Source organism: Cebus imitator, unplaced genomic scaffold (genome assembly GCF_001604975.1).
Source record: "Cebus imitator isolate Cc_AM_T3 unplaced genomic scaffold, Cebus_imitator-1.0 Scaffold601, whole genome shotgun sequence".
In the NCBI taxonomy this organism is placed as follows: Eukaryota; Metazoa; Chordata; class Mammalia; order Primates; family Cebidae; genus Cebus; species Cebus imitator.
Genome location: NW_016107916.1, coordinates 417,708 through 435,245, shown reverse-complemented (window position 1 = coordinate 435,245; position 17,538 = coordinate 417,708). Strand labels below are relative to the sequence as shown.

The 17,538-nt window shown below is 35.8% G+C and overlaps 1 non-coding gene across 1 annotated transcript; it reads right to left on the bottom strand.

The window, feature by feature from the left end:
• Positions 1 to 8,557: 8,557 nt before the first annotated feature.
• Positions 8,558 to 8,663, bottom strand: LOC119469215. The gene has a single exon (XR_005198031.1). It is a non-coding gene; the product is annotated as a U6 spliceosomal RNA (small nuclear RNA).
• Between the last annotated feature and the right edge of the window lie 8,875 nt (positions 8,664 to 17,538).

Genomic DNA, 17,538 nt, shown 5'->3' with positions numbered 1-17,538 from the left:
ATAAAGCTACCCTCACTTTGCAATGTATGGAGACTTTCAGTGGCATATGCCATAAAATATTTCAATAATACCTTTGATTCACCATTGGGAGTTAGAAGAAGGTTTTTAAACAATGTTACATAGAAGACATTTTGGTGTCCATATTTCTGCTCAATCAGAATAGAAATTTCATGCTTAAGAAAGTAGCAAAAACACATCTTCTGTCACCACACACACATAGAAATCAACACACCAACATAACATCCACAATGCTCAGATTGAATGAAAGACTCAATCAAGCACAGTATTCTGGAAATAATAACTAAAGTCGCTAATAAAGCTTTCAGAATGTTGTAGAATGTTTTCTCAGCTGGACAGAGTCAAGTAATTGCCCTGCATGTCTACTCATTTGGTCCTCTTTTAAACCAACACTGTTAACATATACATTCTTTTTTCCCAACATTTTTTTAGATAGGTGGGGAAAAAATACATTTCTATTAATAAAAAATGTGTACTTCTTAATATGAATATTAGAACTGATTTCAACATTATATAACATTTTAACTTGAACTTTGCCTTCAGATTTTAGTTACTATATTACTCACAATTGAATAGTTTTCATCTTTCACATCCAATAAAAGTAAAAACTAGTATAATTTAAAAGTTCAGGACTAAATAACTACAATTTCTCCTTTTTGCTGACATTCTGGGCAGCAAATCTCACTTTTCTGCATTTCTATTTTCAATTCAGTGTGCTTTTGTATTTGTTTTTGACCCATGACTGAAGTTGTCATATTGATGCTGCCAATTCTTTTTGCGTTTGTAAATGAGAAAAACTTTTCCCTTTTCTCACATGGGGAAAGTAGTAAGTCATTTACAAAGGCCTGTTCGTAACACTAGCCGTTAGCATCTGTGGACCATTTTAGGTTCACTATGAAAGATTAATTGACCAAAGAACTCTCTTTTGTTAGCACTGTAGAAATATCTGATCCAAATAGTTCTATCACCAGAAGGAAAGAAGAGTAATGCAAAGGGACATTAAGCTAACAATTAATAAACAAAAATATATAATAAAATAACTGTGAAGCATATTAAAATATTTGGTAAATAAATGCAGAATTACATCTAGATCCATGTTTATGTAATGTTTCTAATCAAAGTGAACACTTAAATAATCAGGCTGATGTGATAATTTTGGTTTAAAAACACAATTAAATGTCTTTCTTCTGATTTTATCAAAGTATAGAACATTACCGACATGGCATTTCACTTTATATAAGATTTTGTTTGTTTTTTCATGGAATACCTAATTAATTTGAATCATTTAAATTTTCCATATACTAGTTTCATGAGTCAGATTCATTTTCATTATTTTCAGAAATATTTAAGGTATAAAAATGCAAACATATGTATTCAGTTGCATTGAAATTTGAACTGTAATACTTTAAAAAAAAACTATTAGTATTTGTGAACTTCAAACATTCTTTCAAATTATTTGACTTGAATACTTTTCTTACATTTCTCTACATCCTTGCCAACATTTGTTATTTTCCAGCTTTTTGTTTATTTTTTTTTCATTATTTAGTGAGTTTGAAGTGGTATCTCACTGTGGTTTTGATTTGCATTTACCTAATGAATAGTAATGCTGAGCATCTTTTCATGTGTTTGTTGTACATTTGTATAATCATTTTAAAGAAATGTCTATTCAAACCCCTTGCCCATTTTTACTGTTTATTTTTATTTTTCTTATTTAGTTTAATTAGTTCTTTATAAATTCTGAATACAAGATACTCATAAGATATTTTGATCTTGCAAATATTTTCCCCCATTATGTGGTTGACTTTTTACATCCTTGATAGTAAACTTTGAAACATAGAAGTTTTTAATTTTAATTTTTAAAGTTTTCATTTAATAAAATTAAAATTTAAAAGGTATCGATTTTTTCATACGTTGCTTGTACTTTAAGTGTCAGATCTGAGTGTTTCTCAAAGCCCATACATTTTTACAGCTAATTTTTCTACTAAGAGTTTTCTAATTTTACCTCTTACATTTAGGTACTTGATCCATTTTTGTAATGGATGTTAGATGTAGTCAGATGTTTTTTCTGTGTCTACTGAGATGATATGTTTTATATCCTTTGTTCTATTAACAGAATGTATTATATTAATTGATTTTCATATGTTAAATGAACCTTGAATTCCTAAAATCAATTCCACTTGGTCATGGTTTATAATCCTTTTTATATGTTGCTGAATTTGCACCAAATATATATATATATATTTTAAATACATATATATATATGTATTAAAATATATATATATATATATATATATATATATTTGATGCAAATAGATAGATAGATATGGAGTCTAGCTTTGTCACCCTGGCTGGAGTGCAGTGGCATGATCTTGGCTCACTGCCACCTCTACCTCCCAGGTGCAGGCAATTCTCTGCCTCAGTCTCCTGAGTAGCTGGGATTATAGGCACCCGCCACCACTCCAGACTAATATTTTTGTATTTTTAGTAGAGATGGGGTTTCACCATATTGGCCAGGCTGGTCTTGAACTCCTGACCTCATGATCCACCTGCCTTGGCCTCCCAAAGTGCTGAAATTATAGGCATGAGCCACCACACCTGGCCTCTATGCCAAATTCTTATTATAAATGGGACCCACAGACATAAAAAGATAGTATAGATGTAAAAATGACCTAATATTGCACAGCAAATGTGATTTGTGGTAATTAACATTGTCAACAACTCCCCAAGTAGGGGGCAGTCCTGCACACAGATGATCAAAGGTTGGTTTCAGGGAAATAGGTAAACAAACCTATCTAGATCAATTTTTTTACACTCCCTTGTTATCTCCCCTCTGCCATTAGCTCACGGAAGAGGATTAGGCTGCCTTCAGTCATAGCCCTTTCCCAGAGCTTTTGGAAAACCTCCTGGCCTTCCAAGAAGGTTTGTATCTTTCCTATAATTTTTCCCACCACCCTGACCAATCTCCTGCATCTCCCCCTTTTCTGATTTTTGCATCAGGTTTTGTTGATTAAAGAGTAAAGATGTGTGCAGCAACAGTTTTGTCAGGCACAGCAGTTATAAGTCATTTTCAGCTTTGCATCCTAGAATTAGTAAATAGCATAAGACAAACATGAGTATAATCAGTAACATTTTACTTGGCACCACAGTCTAATGTGTGCTATTACTGAGGGACCCCACCAGGGGTATGTCAATCCTTCCTAGCTAAGCAACCGCATCGTTAGAGGCTGGGAAGGGAGTGTCTGCCTAAGTAACATGGTCGAAAAGAGGCATTTAGAAGATGGGCTCAATAGAGTGTAGCAGGTACAGGTAGCACACAAAGTGAGAGAATAAAAAAGGAACAAATTATCTGGAGTGAATAGTGTTTGTGTTTGGAGCAGGATTTGCTCAGCCTCTTGAGTTGCCTTCTTCAGCCTTCCCCAGGTAATGTCTGGGACTTGTGTCATCCAAGAAAGCTGCATCATCCAGGGCTGTGGGTCCTGCAGGGTCTTTTCCTTCATTTCTGGTACCGGGTTAGGTCCTCGCCATGCCATGGTATGATGTGATGCATCATGCTAGAATCCAGAGAGGACCTGAGGTGGTGTGAACACAAGCATATCCTCTTCCCCATGTTAGCAAATTGTTTGGAACACACCATACATTACTATTTACATCTTTCCATAAAACTGTGAGTTTTATGTTTTGAGAGGTTTTAGCAAAGTGCTTTTCTACAGCTGATTGAAAGTTATCTTTAAAATTTAAAAATTAAGGGTAAATAAGTCTTGTGCTAGTAGTGTTGCAGGATCCTTACTCATATTCCCACTTTTTTGTTATCTGACCATGTTTTTAAGGGTGGAGTGAACTATTTTGTAGCCAAAACTACAGGAGTATGAGATGAGAACTGAAGTAGTTTGTCATCAGGAAGGGCATCGTCTATGTGGCCTGCATAATTAGAGAGTGCTATCTGAAGATCTAGAGATTGGGGCAATACTGCTTCGAATTGATTTTTACTCAAAGGAATTTTTATGACATCAGGGCCATAACCTAGAAATAGATTGCATTGTCTGCAGCCTGTATAGATGACTTTACTAAATAAATAGCTTGTTTTTTTCTTGTTAATTTTTCTTGTTAATTTGTTTAAATTCCTTATAGGTACTGGATATTAGACCTTTGTCAGAGGAATAGTTTGCAAACATTTTCTCCCATTCTGTAGAGTGTCTGTGTGTTCTGTTGATAGTTTCCTTTTCTGTGCAGAAGCTCTTTAGTTTAATTAGATCCCATTTGTCAATTTCTGCTTTTGTTGCAATTGCTTTTGGGAGTCTTTATCATGAAAATTTTGCAACTTCTTATGTCCAGAGTGGTATTGTGTAGGTTGTATTCCAGAGTTTCTATAGTTTTTAGTTTTACATTTAAGTCCTTAATGCTTCTTAAGTTGATTTTTGTCTATAGTGCAAAGATTTTTAAGTTGATTTTTGTTTATGGTGCAAAGAAGGAGTCCAGTTTCAGTCTTCTGCAATATAGCTAGCCAGTTGTCTCCTCATCATTTATTAAATAGGGAGCTTTTTTCCCCATTGCTTGTTTTTGTCAGATTCATCAAGTTCAGATGGTTGTATGTGTGCAGCCATATTTATGGGTTCTCTATTCTGTTTCAGTGGTCTGTGTGTCTGGTTTTATATCAGTATTCATGCTGTTTTGATTACCGTAGCCCTGTGATAGCATGAGGCCTCCTGCTTTGTTCTTTTTGCTTAGGATTGCCTTGGCTACTTGGACTCTTTTTGGTTCCATTTGAATTTTTAAATAGTTTTTTCTAGTTCTGTTAAGATGTCATTGGTAGTTTGATAAGAATAGCACAGAATCTATAAATTGCTTTAGGCCATCTGGCCATTTTAATGATATTGAGTCTTCCTATTCATGAACATGGATTTTTTACCATTTGTGTCATCTCTGATTTCTTTGAGCAGTGCTTTGTAATTCTCATTGCAGAAATTCTTCACCTTCCTGGTTAGCTGTATTCCTAGGTATTTTATTCTTTTTGTGGGAATTGTAAATGGGATTGTGTTCTTAACCTGGCTCTCAACTTTGCTGCTGTTGGTGTACAGGAATGGTCATGAGTTTTCTATGTTGATTTTTGTAAGGTTTATTGCCGATGTAAAATGAGGAAACTGAGGCAAGTATGAGAAAATGAGAAACCAATTTATTCAGCTCCGGGGCGAGGTTCCATGGTCCAGGAAGGGGCCAAAGAAGTCCCACCCGGCTGTTTAGGTCATGGGGTTTTATGGGAAGGGAAGGCGATTGATTGGCTATTGGGGAAACAAAGCAAAGGCAATTTTATTGGCTGTCAGGAAGCAGGAAGTGCTTGAAACTAGTTGCTATTGGTAGGCAGGTGGGACTTTCGGTAAGTGGGTCTTGATTGGCTGTTGGGGAAACAAAGTGAAGGCAATCCTATTAGCTATTAAGAAGCAGGAAATGCCTGGAGCTAGTGGTTATGGGTAGGCGGGTGGGACCTTGGGCCTTGATTGACTGTTGGGGAAACAAAGTGAAGGCAATCTTATTGGCTATTAAGAAGCAGGAAATGCCTGGAACTAGTGGTTATGGGCAGGTGGGCAGGACCTTGGGTAAGTGGGCCTTCCGGTGGCATACAGAGCAGACTGCTACCGGGCAGGGTCTGATGGGGCTTCTTTTAAAAAATTTTCGTGCAGTGTTTATTAACAGCGAGCTGGGGGTTGAATGCATAATTTAGTGCTGAATGTGGGCTTGGGTCTGGTATGCGGAGGCGGGTGCGGGGAAGCCTTGCGGCAAGGCCAGATAACGAGCTTGGGTGATGACACAGTTATCAGGCGCAGAGAGAGATGGATGTGTCCGTTTAACCCTCTGTGAGGCAGCCAGCCTTACAATTTTGCATTCTGAAACTTTGCTGAAGTTATCAGTGTTAGGAGTATTTGGGCCTAGACTATGGGGTTTCCTAGATACATAATTATTTCGTCTTCAAACAAGGGTAGCTTGGCTTTCTCTATTATTATTTGGAGGCCCTTTATTTCTTTTTCTAGCCTGATTGCCCTGGCCAGGACTTCCAATACTATGTTGAATAGGAGTGGTGAGAGAGTGCATCCTTATCTTATACCTGTTTTCAAGGGGAATGCTTCCAGCTTTTGGTCATTCAGCATTGGTTGTGGGATTGTCATATATTTGGTCTTATTATTTTGAGGTATGTTCCTTGAATACCTAGTTTTTTTTTCTTTTTTTTGAGACAGAGTTTCACTCTTGTTGCCCAAATTGGGGTGCAATGGTGCAATCTCAGCTCACTGAAACCTCCACCTCCTGGGTTCAAGCAATTCTCCTGCCTCAGCCTCCCAAGTAGTTGGCATTACAGGGGCGAGCCACCATGCCAATAACTTTTTTTTTTTTGTATTTTAGTAGAAATGGGGTTTCACCATGTTAGCCAGACTAGTCTTGAATTCCTCACCTAAGGTGATCTGCCCACCTCGGCCTCCCAAAATCCTGGAATGACAGGAGTGAGCCACTGTGTCAGGTGCAGTTGAAAAGGCTGAGAGTTTTTAACATGAAGGGATGTTGAATTTTATCAAAAGCCTTTTCTGCATCTATTGAGATAATCATGTGGTTTTTGTCTTTAGTTCTGTTTATGTGATGAATCATGTTTATTAATTTGCATGTGTTAAACCAACCCTGCATCCCGGGGAAAAAGCCTACTTGATTGTGGTGGATTCGTTTTTTGATATGCTGCTAGATTTGGTTTGCTCATACTTTGTTGAGGATTTTTGTACTGATATTCTTCAAGGATATTGGCCTGAAGCTTTTGTTTTTTGTTGTATCTCTGCAAGGTTTTGGTATCAGGACAATGCTGGCCTCATCAAATAAGTTGAGGAGGAGTCCCTCCTCATTTTAAAAAAATGATTTCCATAGGAATGGTACCAACTCTTCTTTGTACGACTGGTAGAATTCACCTGTAAAGCTGTCTGGTCCTGGGCTTTTTTTAGGTTGGTAGACTATTACTGATTCAATTTTGGAGCTTGTTATTCATCTCTTAAGGTATTCAACTTCTTCCTCCTTCAGTCTTGGGAGGATGTATTGTTCTAGCCAAGCGAATTTAAACAGAAGTGCCATGCACTGAGTTTGTTGAGAGTCCACTTTTATGCTGGTGTCTGAGAGTCAGCTAGAGCTCCAACCTCTTGGTCAAGAACAAAGGGCGGTCAACATTTTTATACCAGTTTAGGGTCAGGGGGCAGTAAGCAGATTATTACAGAAGCAGAAGGAGCAGGTTAGAGGAGAAGGGGGTGCCTAACAAAAAGTTCTACTTAAAATTGTTTTTCTTTACTCAGGATGTGGGGTAGCAGTGTGGGATAACAGTTACACAGTTGCAGATACAGGATGTACAGGGCCGGTGGGACCTGTTTGTCAGAAAATTGGTTACAAAGATGCCAGGTGTCTCAGACCGCAAGCTTTTGGAACAGAATGCCCTACATAGCTCAGGGTGGACAAAATGGAGTTAGCAGGATTATTTAAAATGTATTCATTATAGCCAAGCTAGGGTATTTCAGTATATGTTTGGGATTTATACATTTCTTCTAGGTTTCCTATTTTGTGCACAGAGGTATTCATCATAGTCTCCAATTGTTATTTTTATTTCTGTGGGGTCAGTGATAATATACCCTTTGCATTTCTGATTATGCTTATTTGGATATCTCTTTTATTCTTTATTAGTCTAGCTAGTGGTCTATCTTATTTACTTATTTATTTTTTAGATTGGCTCCTGGATTCATTGCTCTTTTGAATAGTTTTTCACACCTCAATCTCCTTCAGTTCAGCTCTGATTTTGGTTATATCTTGTTCTGCTAGTTTTGGAATTGGATTGCTCATGTTTCCCTAGTTCTTTTAGTTGTGATATTAGGGTGTTAATTTGAGATCTTTCTAACTGTTTGATAGGGGCAGTTACTGCTATAAATTTCCCTCTTCACACTGCCTTACCTGTGTCCCAGAGATTCTGGTATGTTGTATTTTTGTTCTTATTAGTTTCAAAGAGATTCTTGATTTCCACCTTAATTTCATTATTTATTCAAATGTCATTCAGGAGCAGGTCATCTAATTTACATATAATTGTATACTTTTGAGCAATTTTTTTAGTCTTGAATTCTGTTTTTATTGTGCTGTGGACCTACAGAGTGGTTGGTATAATTTTGGTTCTTTTGCATTTGCTGAGGATTGTTTTATGTCCAATTGTGTGATCATTTTAGAGTATGTGCCATGTGGCAATGAGCAGAATGCATATTCTGTTGTTTTGGGGTGGTGAGTTCTGTAGATGTCTATCAGGTCCATTTAGTCCAGTGTTGAATTCAGATCTTCAACACCTTTGTTAATTTTCTGACTTGATGATCTGTCTAATACTGTCAGCAGGGTGTTGAAGTCTCCCACTATTATTGAGTGGGAGTCTAAGTCTTTTCGAAGGTCTTGAAAAACTTGCTTTATGAATCTGGGTGCTTCTTTGTTATGTCCATATGTATTTAGAATAGTTAGGTCTTCTTATGGAATTAACTCTTTACCATTATGTAACTATATGGAATGGTCAAGAATTTGCATGTCATCCTTGTGCGTGGGCCATGCTAACCTTCTCTATATCATTCCAATTTTAGTATATGTACTGCCAAAGTAAGCACCATTATTTCTGTAAGGTCAATAATTATGTACCCTCTTTCTTTCCTGATTTTAGAAATGTGAATCTACTTTTTTTTTTCTTGATCAGCCTAAATAAAGTTTTGTCAATTTTGTAGATATTTTAAATAATTGACTTTTGAGTTTTAAATATCATCATTTTTTTTCATTGTCTGTTTCATCACTTTCCGCTCTCCTCTTTGTTATATCCTTCCATTTACTGTGGCAGTTGGGGTCATCCTATGTTGTGAATGTCCCCACAGGTTCTGTCCCAACAGATATCTGCCCCAATTCCTCAAAGCAAACAGAAGGAAGGAGGAAGTTTAAGGTGGGAGTTTAGGTTATTGATTTGAGATCTTCTTTTTTAAATATAGGCATTAATAGATACAAACTTCTCTCTTAGTACTGCTGTCTCTACATTCAATAAGTTTGGAAAGTTGTGTTTTCATTTTCTTTCACTCTAAAGTATTTTCTAATTTCCCTTGCAACTTCCTCTTTAACACATTTTGTCTCCTAATGAGAGATGTCACACTGCATGGAGTGTTACTCCCATCTACTGCTAGCAGATTGAATTTAACGAACCTTAGATTCTTTCTCAGGGCTATTGGTGATGCTTCATTGCAAACTGACACTTTTTCTTGTTATGTTCTGTACTTCTAATCACTTAACTCTGGACACACGGTTATGACAACTGGAACTAATCTGTGTCATATGTTTGGCTCTCCAGATGATTAAGACTGATAGTGGTACACTTTTTATTATAAAATAAAAACTTAACAAGTAGCTAATATCAGGGTATTCAGGTGGCCCTCCACTCACCACCATCAGTAGGCATCTGATGTTGCTGAGCATATATACAGGCTTATCAAAAATTGACCCTAAAAGATTTAAGATTCTGTCTCCCTCAATGTCTCCTGGTACACACATCCTAACAAGACACTTTAATTACTAAATACAGCTGTCCCTAGAAAAGAATCACGTCTTCTTAGAAACTTTCTGGGTAATGAATGGGATGAAAGTATTGGAGAATTATACAGACCTATTTTGAAATTTTAGGATTATGTCTTGATTATTCCTGAACATCACACTTTTTTTTTCTCTAATGACAAACTGAAGATGGTCTTCTTATTATACACTTTAAGGGGGCCTAGAGGACTCCAATTTAATTCTAGTTCAGCCATCTGCCTTATCTGGTTGGACTGATATCATCCCACATCATAAAAATAATGACTACTATGTTGAATACAATGCTCACTGGGTCTCCCTATATTGGTTGAATATAGGTAAATGATATAGTGAGTCTCCATTAATTTTATAAAAGTGTCCTTTAACTCTCACACACTTTCCCTCCATATCTGGTTGCAAACTGGAGATGACTGGAAGAAGAAGTGAAATTATAGCTATTGGATTAGGACATACTTGCTTGTTTGTTTGTTTAGTAATAGTGGAGGAAACAACCCAGGCATATGAGGAAAAAAATATTTTACATCTTGGAGGTATGGAGTAAGTGAGGCATTAATGATTTTTCATCAGAACTTCTTGTAGCCACCCTTGTTATTAAAAACTTGTTTTTCTCTTAAACCATTGTTAAGTGTCTAGAATCTAATTGATTCATGGGTCTGTCTAATCATTATTCTCAACCCACTGACTGTATATTATGATAGCCATTTCCCTTAATCCTTCCAAGAAATCTGCCAAAAACACTAGAGGATGACTCAAACTCCTGAACCTCTCAGGCAAAACTCATCAGTATCTCCAGATGTCTTCCCTACTCCCATTCCAATAGCCACTACTCAAACACTCATGTGTTGGACAAATGTCACCCAGTTGGTGGCATGAATAAATAGGGCATTTTGGATAAAGTGCACTCAGGAAGTCCCTCCAAAAATCATGACTAGACTCAATTATTAAAATTGAATTATGAATCTTATAGTTTATCAGCTGGCCAGGAGGTCATGTTGAAGACACTGTAAAATTCTTCCCCTACTGATATAGGTTGTTAGCAAACCCTTATTTCCAGTGGCACCACATGCATTCTTGAAACTATACTTCTTATATGGAAGCCAGACATTAACTTCCCTCCCTCCCAAAAATACTGTGACTTACACCTTGGTGGTGGTTACAAGAGATTTCCTAATGTTAAAGGAAACACCAACAGTGCATTATAATATGGTTCTTAGATGACCATAGAAACCTCTCTAAAATGAAACTACACGTGGTTACTCGGAGGAGCTACCTAGAGGGATAATTGACTTGTTATTTTTGCACCCTCTGTAAGCAGTTGTCCCTACAATGTGGTCATCCAATTAGAAAAGGCAGTATGAAATTTGTTTCTTACTTTAACTAAAGTAGTCAATGACACCACTTTAGTCCTGAAGTCATCAGATCAGTTCAATTTACCGGCCAGGTTTGTTATGGATAGATAGGTGCAAACCAAGATGAGATCTTGTGCAATTGCTTCTGTAACTGTATTAATGTCTCAGGTCAACTGGAGCTATCAATACAGAAACTTAGGAAGAAAGCCACATGGCCTAAAATAGACTGTAATGGATTATGACTTTTATTCTGTTGGTTAGATGTTGGACCCTGGGAAGCATAGTTAAGCTCAACACAGAAGGTCAACAGCTGCTGATTTGAATCCTATTGGTAGTAGCCTTAATTAAATCATTGTGTAAGACCACTTAGATACACATATTCCCAGCTTCTGTCAGATTAATCACAGTCACCAACAGAGTGGCATACTCATGGGAAAATTTGCCAGAATCCATGATGGTGTAGAACAAATCTCTATTTGTCTTTTACTTTTCTGCATAGCTTTTAAGTGAAATATTGCCTGTCCTTTTTCCAGACTATGTTTTCAAGAATACATCATGAACAGCCTTGGAAGATTGTGCTACTCCCCAGAGGAAAGGATAGGTTTGCTCACACTTACTCTCTAGTATAATAAAGATAATTGTTCCCTCTGGAGTAAAATGATAGGCCTTGTTACCACCTATTATAAAAGATTTGAGTTTCCTAAGTTCAGAATTCTCCTTTAACATAATCCACTATTTGTCCAGCATCTCTCTGGGTCCTATAAAACTTGGGGGCATAAAGGAATTGATGAAAATAGGCTATTATTTATATTGCCCATTGTTCCATAGTAATAAATGCCTTTCTCTTTGACCCAGGACTCATATCTTCTGCTAGCATAATATGACAGGCCAACATGATAGTGTAAATTTAGGGTAATATATATTAGACATGTCACAGTTTTTGACATGCAGGAGAGAGAACACTCACACACAAAAAAAGCTTTTATCATACTACAGGGTGTAATCCAGTTTTGCATCTAATTTAGAAATTTTATTTCAGCATTTTTTCATTAGTTTCATCATTCTAGTTTGAAAAATCCATTTCAACCCTCTGTTATTCTGTTAGTTATAATCTCAGTGATTAAAGTAAAAATGTAATGTGCTCACACTGCATGTTAGATTTTTTTCTGTAACAATTTTGCTTTATAATAGCATAAGCTCACTAAGAATGGGCTCTATGACTCCTCCCACTTTTCTATCTCTTCCAGCATACTTTATGAAAGCTAATATTTCAAAATAGAATTTTAGATTAATAAATATAAAATTTTATACCTGGCCTTGCTTTTTCATGTCCTGCATGTTTCCAACAAGATTTGACAAGTTTTGAACCAAAGAATAAATGTATATGCATATAAAACAACAAGGACGTGAAAAGAAAAAGAAAAAGAAATCCAGAAAGCATATATGGTTATGACTATCATTCTCCAAATGGATAAATGAATGACTAACATATGAGTGAATGATTTAGCTATATGTATAAGTAGCTGGAAATAGAGATTTAATCACTATTAACCATTCTCATATAATTCTTTGTTTTCTGGGACCTGAAATAATGATCTTGTTTTCATATACCAATTTTTTTTTATTTTTGCATGTTTTCAAAATAGAGCTAACCAAATCTGAAATATATTGTTTGTATAATAAAATATTGTTTTTTTAATTGTAATTTAGGTTCTGTGGTACATGTGCAGATCGTGCAGTATTGTTGTGTAGGTACATACATGGCAAAATGGTTTGCTGCCTTCATCCCCCCATCACCTATATCTGGTATTTCTCCCCTCATTATCCCTCCCCACATTCCCCAACCCAGATGTCCCTTCCCTAGCCCTCCCCCAACTGACCGAAGTGTGTGATGCTCCCCTCCCTGTGTCCATGTGTTCTAATTGTTCAACAAATATAACTAATATTTTCTGGGAGATCATAGATTGTAATTGGATATGTGTTACATCAGACGATATCAAAGAAAAATATGCTTTCTAAAATACAGAAATATACATATGCAGATGCTCCTTGACTTAATATCCCATAATCCCATTGCAAGTTGAAAATATCATAAGTCAAAAATATATTTAATACCCTAATAAACCCATCTGAATTTTTTAAAATCATAAGTTAAACCATCATAAGTTGAACTATCATCAGGAATACAGGATTGTCTGTATTTCTTTCTAAATATTGGGATATATACAATCATGTGTATAAGTATCATATATACAGATATATATGTGTATGCCTATATCTTATGCAAAGAAAGAAGAGTGTAGGAATTTTTTCTTCCTTTCTCTACTGAAAGCCCATAGACGTTCCAGTTATATATCACAAGATTATAGCATTTCAGTATTATTCTCAATTTACTTAAGGAAACGTCACTAAAATTCAGTATGCAGACAAGCAAACATGCTATGTTCTTCTAAATCCAATTACTCAAATCATCAATAATACAAGTAAAGTAGCACAAAGGGAGCAGCAGTATTCAATTAAAATAATTAGGAAGCCTACAGCTTATCTTGATAGAGCATGAACAATTATATTTACAGGTTTTCTGTGCCATTAACACATATATCCCCATGGTAAACCTGAAAGTCATAATACAAACTGCACAAAGCTAAACAACTCCAGGCACAAAATCTAACAACCCCTGATGTAAGCAGGATTTTAAAATGTATTTGTATTTCGATAGGTTTTTGAGAAACAGGTGGTGTTTGTTTGGTTACATGAATTTCTTTCGTGGTGATTTCTGAGATTTTGGTGCATCCATCACCCAAGCAGTGTACACTGTACCCAATGTGTAGTCTTTTATCCTTCACCCCATTCCCACCCTTTCCCCTAGTCCCAAAGTTCATTTTATTATTCTCATGCCTTTACATCCTCAAGGCTTAACTCCCACTTATGAGAACATATGTTGTTTATTTTTTCATTTCTTGCTTACTTCACTTAGAATAATAGTCTCCAATTCCATCCAGGTTGATGTGAATGCCATTATTTTGTTCTTTTTTATGGCTGGATAGTATTCCATGATGTGTGTGTGTGTGTGTGTGTGTGTGTGTGTGTGTGTGTGTGTGTCTGTATCACATTTTCATTATCCAGTCTATGATCAATGGGCATTTGGACTGGTTCCATATTTTTGCAATTGCAAATTGTGCTGCTATAAACATGTGTGAACAAGTATCTTTTTCATATAATGACTTATTTTCCTCTGGATAGATTCCTAGTAGTAAGAATGCTGGATGAAATGATAGATCTACTTTTAGTTCTTTAAGGAATCTTCACACTGTTTTCCATAGGGGTTGTACTAGTTTACATTTTCACCAACAATGTAAAAGTATTCCCATTTCATTACACCCATGCTGTTATTTTATGATGTTTTAATTATTACCAGCTTGCAGAACTTGAGTGGTTTTGATTTGCATTTCCCTGGTAATTAGTGATGTTGAGCAGTTTTCCGTATGCTTGTTGGCCATTTGTATATCTTCTTTAGAGAGTTCTCTATTCATGCCCTTAGTCCACTTTTGGATGGAATCGTTTGTTTTTTCTTGCTGATTTGTTTGAGTTCTTTGTAGATTCTGGATATTAGCCCTTTGTTCCTTTGTTGGATATATAGATTGTGAAGATTTTTCTCCTACTCTGTGGGTTGTCTGTTAATTCTGCTGATTCTGCTGATTCTTCTTCTTTTTTATTTTTTTTCCAATGGAGTCTCTCTCTGTCGCCCAGGCTGGAGTGCAGTGGCCCGATCTTGGCTCACTGCAACCTCCGCTTCCCAAGTTCAAGTGATTCTCCTGCCTCAGCCTCCTGAGTAGCTGGGACTACAGGCGCATGCCACCACACCAGCTATTTTTTGTGTGTTTTTAGTAGATACAGATTTTCACTGTGTTAGCCAGGATGGTCTCGATCTCCTGACCTCACAATCCAGCCGCCTCAGCCTCCCAAAGTGTTGGGATTACAGGCGTGAGCCACTGCACCCAGCCTCTGCTGATTATTCTTTTGCTGTGCAGAAGCATTTTAGTTTAACTAAATCCCATCTATTTATCTTTGTTTTTGTTCCATTTGCTTTTGTGTTCTTGATTATAAAGTCTTTGCGGAAGCCAAAGTCTAAAAGGATTTTTCCAATGTTATCTTCTAGTATTTTTATGGGTTCAGGTCTTAGATTTAAGTCTTTAAGCCATCTCGAGTTGATTTTGGTGTGAGATATGAGGATCCAGTTTCTTTCTTCTGCATGTGGCTTGCCAATTATCCCAACACCATTTGTTGAATAGGGTGTCTTTTCCCCACGTTTATGTTTTTGTTTGCTTTCTGAAAGATCAGTTGGCTGTGGATTCTTAATGTTGTTCCATTGGTCTATATGCCTATTTTTTACACCAGTGTCATGCTGTTTTGGTGACCATGGCCTTATAGTATAGTTTGAAGTCGGGTAATGTGATGCATCCAGATTTTTCTTTTTGCTTAGTCTTACCTTGGCTATGAAGGCTCTATTTTTGTTTCATTTGAATTTTAGGACTGTTTTTTCTAGTTTTGTGAAGAATGATGGTGGTATTTTGATGGGAATTGCAAGAATTTGTAGACTGCTTTTGGCAGTATGGCCATTTTCACACTACCCATCCATGAGCATGAAATGTGTTTCCATTTCTTTGTGTAATGTATGATTTCTTTCAGCAATGTTTTGTAGTTTTCCTCATAGAGGTCTTTCACCTCCTTGGTTAGGTATATTCCTAAGTATGTTGTTTTACTTTTTTGCAGCTATTGTGAAAGGGATTAAGTTCTTGATTTTATTTTAGCTTGGTCACTGTTGTTGTATAGCAGAGCTAATGATTTGTGTACATTAATTTTGTATCCTGAAACTTTGCTGAAGTTCATTTATCAGTTCTAGGAGCTATCTGGAGGAGTCTTTAGGGTTTTCTAGGTAAGCAATCATATCATCACTAAACAGCAGCTGTTTGACTTGACTTCCTCTTTACCTATTTGGATGCTCTTGATTTCATTCTTTTGTCTGATTGCTCTGGCTAGGACTTCCAGCACCATTTTGGATAGAAGTGTGAGAGTGGACATTCTTGCCTTGTTCCAATGGAAATGTTTTCAGCTTTTGTCAGTTCAGTATTATGTTGGCTGTGGGTTTGTCACAGATGGGTTTTATTATATTAAGATAATGATTCCCCTTTTATGAGGACTCTTTTTTAAAAGAAAATCAAACTCATAGAAACAGAGAGTAGAGTGAGGTTGTCAGTGGCTGAGGGGTTAGGTAATGAGGAGATGTTGGTAAAGGGTACAAACTTTCAGTTATTAGTTCTGAGGATCTAATGTACAGCATGGTGACTATAGTTAATAATATTATATTCTATACTTGAAATTTGCTAAAAGAGTAGATCTTAAGTGTTTTCACCAAAGGGAAAAAAACATAACTATAAGAAGTGATGGATGTGTGGTCATCATTTCACAAAGTATATGTGCATGAAATTCTCATATTGTAAACTTTAAATATATGAAATTTAATTTGTCAGATCTATTTCAATGAAAGTGAAAAAATTAAAATTTTTAATTAAAAATAAAAAAACACTATGTAATTAGAAGCAATAAAAATCAGAAATCAAATAATGGAATACAAACCTAAAATAGGGAAAATTAATAAAACCTGATGTATGTTTAAAAAAATAAAATTAATTGATTAAAAAAAGTTAAAAAAAAAAAAGTGGATTCCTAACACTGAGTGTGTTTCCTACATATGTCACAGATACCAAAGTATAATAAGAAAATAGTATAAATGCCCATAAATTTAACAACTTAGAAATATTGGACAAATTTCTTTAAAAATGCTAATTAGCAAAACTGATACAAAATGAAATAAAAATATAGGTTGCCTTAATAATTTTTTTAAAAATTCTTTCTTATCAAAAACCTTCCCACAGAAATTACCAGGCATATATAGGCGTATTAGTAAATTCTACCAAAAATTTAAGGAAGAAAAATTACTAAATGTACACATTTATTTAAAATACAAAGAATAACCATTGCTTACTCATTACATGGTACCAGCAGGGTCCTGACATCAACCTCTGGCAGATACATGCATGAAATCAAAATTAAAGCTAAAAATCTGAGGAAATATAAGCAATATAAATAGATAATATATCATGAGCAGATAGGGCACAAATCTCAGAGGAAGGGAAAATTTTTTGCATCAGTACTTGCATGCAAATATCGACTGAAAATGGCAAAAATAAGCTGAGTAACAAGAAAATATCTTAGTATGTAGGGCTGGATATAATAATCTAAGATCATAGAGTACAAGGATCTTAACCTTTCTTACTTGGTAAGCACTTAACACAGTCCTGAACATATAGCAGAGGTCAATAAATATCTATGATTTGGTGGACTGTTTAAAATTCTTTCTTTTTCTGATCAGTTCTAAAGATTTCATGCTTCAAACTTGACAACCATCGGGACAAAGTTTCAAAATTTGGAAAAAAATGATGAGCAAGTCCTCCTATGAGTCCCTTAACTTTAACGAATAATACATATATTATTGTAGGAAAGG